A 13,031-nucleotide genomic window follows, 5' to 3' on the forward strand; every position below is an offset into this window, starting at 1 on the left:
TCCTGCCTCCTTAAATGTCGCTTCCTTATCTGCACATACTCATTCAGAGTCGTTTCTCCATAATGCACATTTTGCAAAGTATTTTCCACAACGTCGTAAAGTAATTATTGAAGAAGAAGCAAATGGTTTGAAAAATTGGAATATTTTGCCTCCTGGTCCCCTCCCCCAAAATAATTCAATAAACTGGCGAGTGACTTCACAGATTCTATGGCAAGTCAAAGTTAGACCTGTTAAGATTTGTGCAGGTCTGGTGAGTATTCGCGTACATAATGATCATTTTCCTGAGTATTACTGTCTCATTCCGTCTATATTTTTGCTGAAATGGATGATATTAAACCTAGATCATAAGTTCCTTACTGTCATTTTACTTTTGGAATTCTGTATTCAGTAACAAACTAACCTTCCTAACCACATTAGCAGTCAGAATAGATTCAAGAACAAATAAATGCACAACAGGTGGACACATTGCGCCCCCCTGAAATCCCTGCAAAAGTGGGAGGATCTCAAATTCCAGGCCAGCCACAGCAATTACAACAAATTGTAAGTGTTAAATAGAACAGTTCAGTAATCAATACTCAGCATATGTGACAGGAAGTGTTTACAATAATCTCTGCCTTTTGGTATTTATGCTTTTGTGTTGTTCTTTCCCATTGAGTGTAAGGTAGGCTATTGGCTAACTTTGAACATTGGAAGTGATGCTGTCTCTCTAACGAGATGAACTTACAAAAAAGACTTCAGTCTTGGATTGTCTAAACCTGTGGGATTGATGACTCACTTTTGGAGAAGCCAGCTCTCATATCATCAGGCATTCCTTTGAATGAATTGAAAAGTGCATCCTCTCAAAGACGAATCTTGAAATGACTGCAACCCCAGCCAACACCTTGGTTGCAGCTTCCTGATAGACCCTGAGTCGGAATTACACCACTAATGCACTCCCAGACCCTTTGCTCACCAAAACCATGAGATAATGTTTCTTCTTTCCAGCTGCAAAATTTGGGGGTGATTTGTTACACTGCAGTACATAGCTATCACAACACAGTAGTGCCTGAAAGATAGTAAATGCTTGTGATTGGTAGCTCTTTTAGTGAGTTCATTCAGCACATGATTTAGCATCCTATAATGCTGATATCAAGTTTAATGAACTTGTTTCCATTGCAATACAAGAAAGCATCCAGAAAAAGTGAAAAGACTGACCTTATCTGATGTTATTTATAGAGTATCTTTGATGTAGGAGAACTTTTAGAGTGCATTTCACATAGCTGTATGTGGTGGCATTTGCCTCTAATCCCAGTGACAGTGACTCAGGAGGTTGAAGCAGGAAGATCAAAAGTTCAAGATATAGCTCAGTTTGTAGAGTGCTTGCCTTGCATGCAGAAGGCTCTGGGTTCAATCCCTAGCACCACAAAGAAAAGAAAAAGTTCAAGGCCAGCACTCAGCAACTTAGTGAGACCCTGTCTCAAAATAAAAAATAAATAAATAAAAAGGACTGGGGATGTGGAGCAGTTCTTAAGCATCCCTGGGCTCAATCCCTGATCTAGGAAAAATACTGGGTATGTAACTCAATAGTAAAACATCCCTGAGTTCAATCCCCACTACCAAATAAGTAAATAAATTAAATAAATGAAAAAGAGTGTTTCACATTATATTTAGAATTTGCTTTGAAGTAATTCAGTAAGGATGAGAGGTTGGGAAGAGGAAGTACGAATTATAGGTAAGAAAGATTGGACATATGTTGAAATGCAGTTACTGGTACTTGAGAATTTCTTATATTGTTCTTTATTTTGACATCTTCTAAAATTTTTCCATCATTTAAAAAAAGTTAAAAGTCAGTAGCAGTAGCACACACCTGTAATCCCACCAGATTGGGAGGCTAAAGCAGGTGAATCCCAAGTTCAAAGCCAGTCTCAGCAACTTAGCGAGGCCCTGAGCAATTTAGAAAGACCCTGTCTCAAAATAAAAAAATAACTAAAGGGCTGGGGGGATGTGTCTCAGTGGTTAAATGACCCTAGGTTCAATCCCCAATACCAAAAAAAAAAAAAAAAATTGTTTTAATTATTTCACGAATTCACAAGCTTGATGCTGAAGGGAATTTTAAGAGATCCTGTATTTATTTATTTATTTATTTATTTATTTATTTATTTGGTACTAGGGATTGAACCCAGGGGCCCTTAACCACTGAGCCACATCCCTAATCCTTCTTTATGTTTTATTTAGAGACAGGGTCTCACTGAATTACTTAAGGCCTCACTAAATTGCTGAGACTGTCTTTGAACTCCTCCTGTCTCATCCTGAGCTGCTGGGATTACAGGCAAGTGCCAACACACCTAGCTTGTCTTTAATTTTTTTTCCTGGTACTTAGAATTGAACCCAGGGTCACTTTACCACTGAGCTAAATCCCCAGTTCACTTAGTTTTTGAGACAGGGCCTTGCTAAATTGCCCGTTGGCCTCAAGCTTATATAGGCTGAACTTTAATTTGTGATCCTCCTGCCCCAACTTTCCAAGTCACTGAAATTACAGATGGGTGCCACCATGCCTGTCAGAGATCATCTATTTTAATTAACTCATTTGCTAGATGGGGAAATTAGAGACCAGCTATTATGGTTTGGATATGTGGTATCCCCCAAAGATTCATGCAACAGGTATGGTGGTACTCACCTGTAATCCCACCAACTCAGGAGGCTGAGGCAAGAGGATTGCAAGTTCCAGGCCAGCCTCAGCAATTTGGCGAGGCCCCAAGCAATTTAGTAAGATCTTGCCTCAAAATAAAAAATAAAAAGTGCTGAGTAGATAGATCAGTGGTAAAGCTCCTCTAGGTTAAATCCCAAGTACAATAAATAAATAAAGCTCACGTGTGAGACAATGTAAGAATGTTTACGGGGTTGGGGAGATAGCTCAGTCGGTAGAGTGCTTGCCTTATAAGCACAAGGCCCTGGGTTCAATCCCCAGCACCAAAAAAAAAAAAAAAAAAGAAAAGAAAAAAAAAAAGAATGTTTAGAGGTAAAATTAATTGATTGTGAGGACTATATCCCAATCAGTGGGTTAATACACTTGAATGGATTAACTTGATGGTAACTGTAGGCAGGAAAGGTGGGTAATTGGAGGGAGTAGGTCATGGGGGCTTAATTTGGGGTTCATATTTTGTCCTTAGCACCTCACTCTTTCTCTGTTTCCTGGCTTCCATGAACTAAGCAACTTTACTCTGCTGTGCCTTTCTACCATGATGTTCTGTCAGCTGACTCTGGACTATACCTCTGAAAGCATGAGCCAAAATAAACTTTTCCTCCTTCTAAGTTGTTCTTGTCAGGTGTTTTGGTCACATTAACAAAAAGCTGACTAAAACACCAGCAAAACTTTTTTACTTACATAGTGTGCTAGGCATCTTTTTGTCACTGTGACAAAATAACTGAGAAAATTAGCTTAAAGGAGAATGGATTTATTTTGGCTCACAGTTTCATAGGTTTCAGTCTGTGGTCACTTGACTCCATTGTTTTGGGGCCTAAGAAGAGGCAGAACATCATGGCAGTGGCAGCCTGTGGCAGAGGTGACTGTTCACCTCATGACAACCAGGACACAAAGAGAGATAGGAAGGGCCTCTTCATGTTGACACCCCATTGACCTGCTTCTTCCAATAGGCCCTGCCTCCTAAAGTTTCCACCACCTTCTGATAACCCATTAGGCTATCAAGTCAGAGCCCAGTGATCCATCACCTCCTGACAACCACACCTCTGAATGCTGCCACATTGGGGATCAAGGCTCATTCAATACATGAGCCTTTGAGGGACATTTACAATCCAAACCATAATACCCAGAGTTTCCTGGTCTCATTTTTGTTGATTTTATGTTTGGGTATAACTTCACTTATTTTTTTATTTTTATTTTTATAATGGATATTGGGGATTGAACCCAGGGGCACTCAGCCACTGAGCTACACCTTCGACCCTTTTTATTTTTTAGTTTGAGACAGCATTTAATTTGCCCAGGCTGGCCTCAAACTTGTGATACTCCTGCCTCAGCCTCCTAAGTCACTGGGATTACACTTGTGTACCACCATGCTCAACTCATAGCTCTTTATTTTGTCAGTCAGAATAACTTGCTTTAGATTTCCTAGTCTGAAACTTTGATGTATGATCCACTTGAGGATTGGCAGGTTATTTGGTTCTAGCCTGCCACTCATCAGTTTTGGAAGATATAGTACCTGTAACTGCAGTTTCACACTGAATGGGGCTCTTAGCCTTTGTTTAAAAGCTTTAAATTTCACTGGCAATATTCATTGAAATATCTAAAATGGCAAGAGAAGTCAGGACAAAAAATCTAATTGCTATTTGGGGAAAATTTTTTGATTTGAATCTGTTTTTTTCAATACCTAAGATTTTGTCCAGTGGTCTAAAAGCAATTAAAATTGTCCATTAATCTTCTCTCAAGTCAATAAGAGAATAGTTTCACAGGACAAAATAGGAACCAGAAATAGGAATAGAAAGGGAAAGGGAAGGAGGAGAATAGTTAATACCTATAGTGTATTACTGTATGTATATGTTTTGGGTTTTTTTTTGGGGGGGGGGGATGGGAGGGGCTGGGGATTAAACCCAGGGGCACTTAACCACTGAACCACATCCCCACTCCTTTTTCATATTTTATTTTGAGTCAGGGTCTCACTGAGTTGCATAGGGCCTTGCTAAATTGCTGAGGCTGGCCTTAAACTTGCAATCCTGAGTGGCTGTGATTACAGACGGGGGCCACTGCAACCAGCACTGTATGTGTATGTTAAAAGCAAAATATCCTGTCATCCTATTATATATGTAGTCAAATTTTCAGATTTGTAAGTTTTTATACATCCTTTCATTGAATAAACATTTAATCAAATGGGGGGGTATTGTAAACTAGGTGCTGTGGTGCACACCTGTAATCCCAGCACCTTGGGAGGTTGAGGTAGGGGGATCACAAATTCAATGCCAGCCTCAGCAACTTAGCTATCTCAAAAAAAAAAAAATTTTTTTTAAACAAGTGCTGGTGGGGGGACCGGGGGCTGGCTCAGTGATGTATGCCTATAATCCCAGCAGCTAGGGAGGCTGAGACAGAATGATCATGAGTTCAAAGCCAGACTCAGCAATTTTAGGGAGGTACTTAGCAACTCATTGAGACCCTATCTCTAAATAAAGTAAATAAATAAAGTAAAAACAGGCTGGGATGTAGCTCAGTGGTTAAATGCCCCTAGGATCAAGTCCCAGTACCAAAAAAAAAAATAGGGTAGGGGGTATAGACCAGTGGTAGAGCACCCCTGAGTTCAATCCCCAGTAACATACACACACACACACATACACACACACACAAACACACAAAGTGTTTTAAGTAAGAATAATATCAAGAAACAGTCACTCTGCTTTGTTCTTATGATATCGAAATGGCCCAGTGTTTCCCAGTCTCCACAGAGAGTGGTGGCACTCTGTGTTCTCCTCCCATACCTTATCAGGCTGGCACTCTGCCTCTGCTCTGTGGAGGGAGGCGGGGGCAGAACACATCTGAGAGTCTCTTGGAGTTACTCAGCACATTCTTTATTCAATAGATTTCTTTTCTAGGCCTAAAGAAAAAACACAACTGGGCTAGGAGTGGGAAGGACTGGCTTCTCATCTTATGTTGGAGGAAAGCAAATGATCCTGACTGAGAACAGTATCCTAAAAAATCATAAAGAAGAGTAGGGGCGTCCAACACGGTGTTGCATGCCTATAATCCCAGCAACTCAGGAGGCTGAGGGAGGAGGATCACAAGTTCAAGGCAAGCCTCAGCAACTTAGCAAGGCCTTAAGCAAATTAGCAAGACTCTCCAAATAAAAAAATAAAAAGGGCTGGGGATGTAGCTCAGTGGTAGAGCACACCTGGGTTCAATCCCCAGTATCAAACTAACAAACAAACAAATGTAGTAGTATGATAAACTCTTCTGAATTCATATCCATCACCCACCTTTAATGATTACTTTTTATTCTGCACTGGGGATTCAACCCAGAACCCACACATTTGAGGCAATTGCTCTACCCCTGAGCTACATCCTCAGTCTTTTTAAATTTTATTTTAAGACAGGTCCTCACCAAAGCTGTCCAGGCTGGCCTCCTGAAGAGCTGACATTACAGGTGTGTCCCAACTTGCCTGCTTAATGATTAACTCTTGTTAATCTTATTTCCTGTGTGCCTGTACCTATTCCTCATTGCTCTCTGAATATTTTGAAGCAAATACATATCATTTCATCTGTAAACACTTCAGTGTGTTTCTCTAAAATATAAGGACTTTTGAAAAACATGACCACAAGGCCACTCTTTTCTTTCTTTTTTTTTTTTTTTTTCTTTGCATTACTTAGGTTGAACCCAATGGCACCTTAACACTGAGCAACATCGCAGCCCTTGTTAGGGCTTTTTAAAATTTTGAGATAGGGTTTCTGTAAATTGCAGAGACTGGTCTCCCACTTGCCATCCTCCTACCTCAGCCTTCCCCATTGCTGAGATTATAGGTTTGCACTACCACACCTGGCTACAAGTCATTCTCCACACAATCATTTATAAATTCATTCTTAACTAAAATGTCAATTAATAGTAATTTATTTATTTACTTTTTGGTGTCCTGGGGATTGAACCCAGGGTCAAGCCATGTTAAGCAAGTACCCTATTACTGACCTACACCCCAGCCCCTAGTGATAGCGTAGTGTTTAATGACAAAGAATCAAGAAATATTGATATTATCTCATTTTTCATCCCTTCCCAATCATGGATCTATTCCTTTGGATACAACTTCTGCTGGATTTGAGTTTGCCATATACCTTTCTGATTGGTGAACTGGAATGTTGCTGCCCCAGTCCTTTCTTCCAGCTTCCTCCATGCTTCACAGAATGCAGGGTAGGGACCATTTCCTTAAAATTCCCCACCCTAATTGGTTCATTATTCAAATCAAAGACTCTGTGATGGAAGAATGAGAGACTTTCTGAAAATCTCAAAAGTAGACTGGCATGGTGGCACAAGCCACTAATCCCAGTAACTCAAGAGGTTGAAGCAGTAGAAGCATGAGTTCGAGGTCAGCTTCAGCAACTTAGCAAGGCCCTAAGCAACTCAGTGAGACCCTATTTCTAAGTAAAATATGTTAAATGACTGGAGAAGTAGCTCTGTGGTAAAGTGCCCCTGGATTCAATCCCCAGTACTGCCAAAGAATTAAATAAAAGTCTAGGGATGGAGCTGAGTGACTTACCTAGTAGGCAGGAGGCCTTGAATTCAATACCCAGCAATAGGGGGAAAAAAAAGGTGATCTATTGATCTAATATCTACTCAAAAACCAAAAACGCCCAGTTTTATGATCTCTTTCACATTGAAAAGGAAGACTTGGGCTGGGGTTGTAACTTAGTGTTAGAGTGATTGCCTTGCATGTGTGAGTCACTGGGTTCCATACTCAACACCACATAAGGGTATTGTGTACATTTACAACTAAAAACAATTTTTTTTTAAAAGGAAGACATGAATTTAAAGATATCTCTAAAATGGATCAGTAGAAACCAGAACTATTTCAACCTTTCTTTGCTGTTTTAGTTTCAACCTCTTTACTTTTAAGGAAACTCATTCATCTCAATGTGTTAATACCATTCACTCCCAAATTAACTTCTCTAACCCCAAGCTATAGTCATTTTCTCTAGTGTCTAAATAGCAAAGCACAATACTTTTTTCCCTTCCTTGACAGCATTGTACTCCCCCCCCCCCACCCCAAATGTTTCCTTTTTAAACTATCCCATTTCAGTATGGTGGTTCCTCAGGTTCTACAGATTAGTTACATGATCCCCTGCACTACAAAATCTGTGGTTGCTCAAGTCCTTTCTATAAAATGGTGTAATATTTGCATTTAACCTACTCACATCCTCCCATATGCTTTGTCATCTCTAGGTTATTTATAATACCCAGTGCAATGAAAATTGCTATGTAAATATCTATCATGCCATGTTGTTTAGGGAATAATGACAAAGAAAAAATTGTACGTGTTCAGTACAGATGCAATTCATTTGCTTATTTATTTTATTTTTAGCATGTTGAGGATTGAACCCAAAGCTTCATACACACTAGTCAAGCACACTACCACTGAACTATATCAACAGCCCACACAATTTATTTTTTACTGAATATTTTTGATCTATGGTTTATTGAATCTGTGGATGCCCAACCATTGGATATGAAGGCCCAACTGTATATGGTGTGATCATCTCAAGAAAAATAAGACTTCCAGTTATGGTGGCACATGCCTGTAATCCCAGCAACTCAGGAAGCTAAGGCAGGAGGATTGCAGGTTCAAAACCAGTCTCATGAATCTAGCAAGGCCCTAAGCAATTTACCAAGACCCTGTTTCAAAATAAAGAGCTGGGGAGGTAACTCAGTGGTAGAGCACCCCTGAGTTCAATCCCCAGTATCACAAAACAAGAAGAGAGACACAGAGAGAGACAGAGAGAGAGAGAAAAAGAGAGAGAGAGAGAGAGAGAGAGAGAGAGAGAGACCGTTGACTCAGAAATCCCACTGCTAGATACATATGCAAAAATGTAACCCAGGCCTGGATACAAAATAAACTAAGAACACTGTCTGTGAAAATTAGTTCCTGGGAAAGGGAGAGTTCACCTCCCTCCCCTTTCCAGCCAGCTCTGTTCAGGGAACCTAATTAGTAACATGCTACCTTTTGATTGTAAAAGACTTTCCCTAGGATCTAAGTACTTTCCTTTGAAGTGTAAAGGCCCCTGTGAAGGCTCTGCACCCAGGGCTAGAGATTTATGGATGGCCTCTTCTCTGTAAACACACTTCTAACTTGAAAACTCGTACACACAATTATATATGATTTTTTGAAACCCTGTGCACAACCATGTATCATTTTAGACTAGGAAATTTATGACACTAGATAGTCTATAAATGTTGTGAAAAACTGGTAAGAGGCACTCAGAATTTGGAGTGCCTATGTCCTCTGGGCCTGCCGGCATAAAATAAAGTTTGATTTCTCCCAGTCTTCTAGCACTGATTCCTGCAACAAAGGAACTGGAAACATATGGCCACACAAAAATTTACCCATGGAGTTAGGCACAGTGGTACACGTCTGCTATCTCAGCCGTTCAGGAGGCTGAGACAGAATTGCAAGTTCAAAGACAATCTCAGCAATTTAGCAAGACTCAGCAACTTAGTGTCTAAAAACAAAAATAAAAAGAACTGTGGATGTAGGTAGTTCTGTGGTAAAGCCCTTCCTGGGTTCAATCGACAATATCACACAAAAAAAGAGAAACTTATACATTGATGTTTATAACAGTATGATTTGTAATGACCATAAAGTGGAAATAATCCAAATGTTCATTAACTCATGAACAGATAAACAAAATGTGTATCTTCATACAATGTAACAAATGTAATAGCATTTAGCAATAAAAAGGAACACAGCATTGATACATTCTACAATGTATCAAAATAACATGCTGTGTTGGTAAGAACCCAAGTACTAAATGTAACTATGAAGTTCTAATAAAAAAATAGGAACATGTTAAGTGGAAGAAGCCAGTTGCAAAAGTCCGTAGAGTGTATGAATCCACTATGTGAAATATTCAGAATGGACAAATACATAGAAACAGAAAATAGATTCAAGGTTACCAGGAGCTCAGGTCTGACTACTAACAGGATGGCATTTCTTTGTGGAATGATGAAAATGGTTTAAAATTGATTGTGGTGATGATTGTACAACTGTGTGAATATTTTCAGTACTACTGAATTATAGACTTTGTTTGATTTTTATTTTTTCGAGACAGGGTCTTGTTATGTTGCCCAGGTTGGCCTTGAATTTGCAATCCTTCCTTCAGCTTCCTGAGTGGCTATGATTACGAATGTTTGCCACTACACACAGCTTTGAATTTTAGACTTTAAAATAGTAAAGGGCAGGCTGGGGATGTAGCTCAGTGGTATAGTGCTTGTCTGTAGTTCCTGGTTTCAGTCCAAATTGCCAAGAAAGAAAGAAAGAAAGAAAGAAAGAAAGAAAGAAAGAAAGAAAGAAAGAAAGAAAGAAAGAAAGAAAGAAAGAAAGAAAGAAAGAAAGAAAGAAAGAAAGAAAGAAAGAAAGAAAGAAAGAAAGAAAGAAAGAAAGAAAGAAAGAAAGAAAGAAAGAAAGAAAGAAAGAAAGAAAGAAAGAAAGAAAGAAAGGAAGGAAAAAGAAAGAAAGAAAGGAGAGAGAGAGAGAGAGAGAGAGAGAGAGAGAGAGAGAGAGAGAGAAAGAAAGAAAGAAAGAAAGAAAGCTAGTAGAACATGCCTATAATCTCAGCAACTCAGGAGATTGAGAAGGATATCACAAATTTGAGTTTGAGGCCTGCTTGGACAATTTAGTGAGACCCTGTCTCAAAACAAAAATTTAAAAATGGTTGGGGATGTTAGCTCACTGGTAGAGTGCCCCTGGGTCAATCACCAGTTAGCCCCAAAAGAATGTAAGCCTGTGTACTGAGTCTTTTTTTTTTTTTTAGGTGCTGGGATTGAACCCAGGGGTGCTTAACCACTGAGACACATTCCCAACCTTTTTAAATATATTATTTAGAGTCAGAATCTTGCGGAGTTACTTAGGATCTTGTTAAGTTACTGAGACTGGCTTGAACTCACGATCCTCCTGCCTCCCAAGCCACTGGGATTACAGGTGTGCACCACTGCTCCCTGGCTTGTGTCCTGAGTCTTGAACCACATTGTCCATATAAACAATTGTCCTGCGGGGTGCAGTGGTGCACATCTGTAATCCCAGTGACTCAGGAGACTGAGACAGGATTGCAGGTTTTCATCCAGCCTGGACAATTTAGTCTCAAAATAAAATTTAAAAAGGGCTTTGGATGTAGCACAGTTGTAGAAACCTGCATGATAAGCTTAAGGAAACAAACAAGTCCTCCTTTTTAGTTTCCAGATTTCAGGCCCAGGCAACTTTGATACCCAGAAGGGCAATTATGGTGTAGTAGGGAAAGCCTTAGCGATAACACTTGTGAGGGACTGGGCAGATGTGAAACCACCACTTCCCTTTACAAAGTAGATTTGTGAGCCAGAACCTGGTTTTATTCACCAGAACTCACAACATTCTGGCACATAAGATACTCAACATTTGTAAGTGAATGAATAAACCTCCCCATCATATTTACCAGCAGATAATACTTCATACCCTCACCCAGCTGTCCTCATTCTCCGAGTCATGGTTACAAGAAAACTACATGAACCACATAAGAACACTGGCCTGTCAGGGCTCTAGCTCTTGCTTCAGTGACACTCAGGCTATCTTCCTTTTAGTGAAGTTCTTCATCATTCCCTGTATCAATATTCCTGGTAATTACAACCAGCTGGAACAAAGAGCTTTTCAAAAATGCCTATGCCTACCCTGAAATAGGGGTGAATGAAGGTCATGTGAGATCTTCAACTCACTTTTTTGTCAGGTTAATGGTCATGAGTTAGAGTGTCTATAATAAAATTAAAAAGACAAGTCTCTATGTCTCACTTACCAGTTCCTTTCCTATAACCATGGATGCACGTATTTATTTTTGTCTCCTCTTTAGCCAGAAAGCATATAATTTGTCTTAAAAAATTACAACCACCGAGTTTGGTGGCACACACCTGTAACCCCAGCGACTCGAGAGGCTGAGGCAAGAGGATCGTAAGTTCAAGGCCAGCCTGTGCAATTTATTGAGACCCTGTCTCAAAATAAAAAGGGTAGAGGATGTAGCTCAGTGTAAGGTGCACCTGGGTTCAACCCCCAGTTCAAAAAAAAAATAATCTGGATTTTTTTTTTTTTTTCAGAAGCATGTCTGTGGGTCAGGGATATAGCTCAGTTGGTAAAGTGTTTGCCTCACATGCACAAGGCCCTGGGTTTAATCTCCAGCACCACAAAAAAAAAAATAAAAAAAAAAATGTCTGTTAGATCAAAATTATGATTTTAGTATAGTCTCTTTTGATAGTTATTATCAGACACATATGTGAGACCCCTTTCTCCATAAACACTCAACTTTACTTTTTGGTAGGACTGACACAAACGCACATTTCAAGTTACATTTAAGACTATTATCTTTCTCTTTTAAATGTTCAGGCATAACTGCACTTTTCTTCCACCCATACATTCTTACATTTGTCTTTGATTATACTTCCCTGCTGGGCATTCAACACACAGTAGGTGACCCCTATGTTGGCCAAAAATCAACTCTTTATTTTCTACTCTTAAGGACTGCTGAGACTCTTCAGGGGTTACTTTTAGGAACTTGTGAAAAGCCTCTTGGCTCCTTCAGTTTTTCCTTCTGCCAGCTGTGCCATCTGTCAGGAAGGGTCAGAATCTGGCTAACCACAGGTAGCTTCCCTTGGAAGCATTAGGAACATTTCCTTCTCCAATGACCCCCCTCTTTGCAGAATGTACATTGGGTTCCTGTTCCCTACAGTCCCCACAATCCCCACATCAGAAGAGTCAAATGACTCATTGAAGGTTCAGGGCTCTTAGAGGAATCCAATCTTTCCCTGGGGCCTGACTGACCTTGGAGAGCAAAGGCCAAAATACTGGCTATTTTTTCCAGAGTCACTACCTCAATGAATCCCATATTTAGGAACCAGAAGAAGGGATGTCACTGGAGGTCCTTGTTCCCAAAAAGAGGAACCTCAACTTAAGACAACTGAGGTCTACGTCATTCGTCATGGAAAAGAATTTCAGCATGCACCAGTTAGAGACACAGATTTATGTAGGAAAACAAATACACATTCAAGGGAGAATGAGGGCCATCTCCACAGGGAGAACGAACCTCTTTACCTATATTTCTTCCCTGTGCACTTCATGTAAAAAATTCTTTGAAGCTGGGTGGGTGTGGTGCACACAAGTAATCCCAGCTATTCAGGATGCTGAGGCAGAAGGACAAGTTCAAGGCCAACCTGTGCAACAAAAGGGCTGAAACAAAAGTAGCACAGTGGTAGAGTACTTACCTGAGATTCAATCCCTAATACCACAAAAACAAACCAAAAAAAAAAAAAAAAAAAAAGAGGGGACAGGATTGGTCC

Source organism: Sciurus carolinensis, chromosome 14, assembly GCF_902686445.1.
Source record: "Sciurus carolinensis chromosome 14, mSciCar1.2, whole genome shotgun sequence".
NCBI classification, from domain to species: domain Eukaryota; kingdom Metazoa; phylum Chordata; class Mammalia; order Rodentia; family Sciuridae; genus Sciurus; species Sciurus carolinensis.